The sequence below is a fragment of the Geospiza fortis genome, unplaced genomic scaffold (genome assembly GCF_000277835.1).
Source record: "Geospiza fortis unplaced genomic scaffold, GeoFor_1.0 scaffold66, whole genome shotgun sequence".
Taxonomy (NCBI): Eukaryota; Metazoa; Chordata; class Aves; order Passeriformes; family Thraupidae; genus Geospiza; species Geospiza fortis.
The window spans coordinates 6,926,242-6,928,806 of NW_005054312.1; positions in this window are offsets into that span (position 1 = coordinate 6,926,242).

Consider the following 2,565-nt stretch of genomic DNA (forward strand, 5'->3'; position numbering starts at 1 on the left):
CTTGTAAATGTTTACTCAACACATTCTTTAAACACTGTTGACAAATTTTGAAAATAAACACTATTAAAAATCTTTAAAAATCAAATAATTTTTTTAATAACAAATACCATACTCTACAGTAGCTTTGTGATTAAGGAATACCTCACATATTGATTTTCTGAACAAGATAAAAATGCCTCAAAAGTGCACGTGACATATTTACCTTTTCACACAGAGAATAGAAGGTTCAATGTCATTTGAACAGAAAATGCCCGTATCCACTGTTGGATACAATCTAGTAGCATGGAAGACTCAAGAAAACTTCAGCAAATGCCTGGGGAGGGGATTAAAACAAGGACATGCAAATACATCTCCAGACCACTCTGATAGATTTCAACAATTTCCACCTAGGACTCTCCCTCTACCTGTTTTTATGTTTACCAGTTCTTAAAGGCTTTTTGTCCCATGAAGCCATTCATTCAGTTATTGACCCTAAGTAAAAATTAATCCACAAGTAAAAATTAATCTACAATCTTGCCTCAAATACACACTTCCTTATTCTGTGACTTGAAAGTAACATGCTATGTAGTTTATTGTACTTAATTTCCCTCATTCTGAAGCCACTGAGCAGCTCTTTCCAATGCACCTTCAGGACCCTGTGGATTTCTACAAGATCCCTTTCCCAATGAAATATTTGATAAATGATAACATGGAACTAAAACCTCAGAATCTGTGGTGACTGACTGTGACACACGCCCACATCTGCACTCAACTCAAGCATTTGTTATTTGGCTTTAAATTAATTCCTTTCCTTTTGTTTTCATTTTAGGCTTCTGTTTGTTTTATGCCCTGTCTCTTCAGGTTAAGATTTCTTTCATCTTCTTGACATTCTCATCCATTTTTCCAGCAACAAGTAACACTGAGGTTCCCCTCTGCTAGAACGCTGATTCTCACAGACAGATCTCTTGGCCTTGGCTGTCAAGATTACAGGATTATAACCCCCAGGTGAAAGAAAATTGAGATCTATTTCATACTGCCTATGTACTCATTCATCTGCTGTCAACACAGGTGCCTTGTCTCCAAACACCTTTTTTTTTTTTTTCATTGTTTTTAAGCAAAACAGTTGTCTTCTTTTTCTTCCTTTTTTTTTTTTTTTTTTCTTTTTGGTCAGTCTTCTTTACAATCAAAATCTGCTCAGAGGTAGGGCTCAGAACTCATAAACAAATAGAGAAGTGCTTCATGGCAGACTTGTGACTCCATGAGGGACCCACACTGGAGCAGCTCCTGTGGTGCAGCCCATGGTGAAGTAGCTGTGCTCCTGCAGCCCATGGAAGACTATGGATTGGGCTACGCTAATGGTGGATTCCAGCAGGAGCCCCCTGCTGCAGCCAGGCTGGAGGCAAGGGGAGGGTTCACTGCAATGTTAAACCAGAAGGAGCCAGGAGTTTGTAATGGATGTGGCTTTAAATTGTTGTAGTCCCTGAGCTGTGTGTTACAGGAGTCTCTGTAACAGGATCCATCAAGCAAGGGAGGAGGAGCCTTACAAGAGGCAGCTGCAGGGCAGCAGTGACCCAGCCTGAGCTGGTTTGGTGCCCAGTAACTCCTCACGCACACCACCTCTCCAGTCCAGAGTGAACATCATAACAGATGGAGCCCAAAGTCGTGGACTAAATTAACCCAATGAACATTTTGAAGACATCTGACAACCATGTCTATGTATCATATCACGGGATAAGAAGGACAGATGTGTATAACAAGATGGTTTTGAATACAATGGGTCCTGGCCATGATGTAAATGATACCGAATAGAAGGGGGAATGTTCAGGGTTTGGCTGGCACAGTTTTATTTTTTCCTCACAGTGGCCAGTATAGGGTTATATTTTGGATCTGTGCTGAGCACAGGGTTGATAATGCAGAGATGTTTTTGTTATTGCTGAGCAGGGCTCACACAGAGCCAAGGCCTTTTCTGCTCTTTGTACAGCCATGGTGGTGAGGGAGCTGGGGGTGCAGGGAAGGAGATACAGCTGGGACAGGTGACCCCAACTGACCAAAGGGACATTCCAGACCATGTGACATCATGCTCAGTGTATATAGTGCGGGGAGGAAGGAAGAAGAGAGGGCATTTGGAGTGATGTCCTTTGTCTTCCCAAATCACTTCCCAAGCCCTGCTTTCCTGTGGATGGCTGAACACCTGTCTGCCCACAGGATGTAGTGAAAGAATTCCTTGGTTTGCTTTGCTCCTGCGCATGGCTTTCACTTTACCTACTGAACTGGCTTTTTCTCAACTTGCAAGTTTTCTGGTTTTACTGTTTTGATTCCTCCCCAGTCCTGCTGGTGAGGGAGGGACCAGCTATGTGGTACTTGGTTGCTGACTGGAGTTAAATTGTGGCAACTGGTAAAAGCTATTTGAAGCTAGCTGCTTACCTCATCCCTCTGCAAGCTCATGCTCACATTAACAAAGAGACCAGGAACATAATTTATCATTATCCTTCTCTTTAAGAGTTCATACTGTAACTATTTCCTTAGATTGAGGAATTTCTAGGAGTTTTTTAGGGTGTAAATAAGATTGTGTGAATCTATAATATA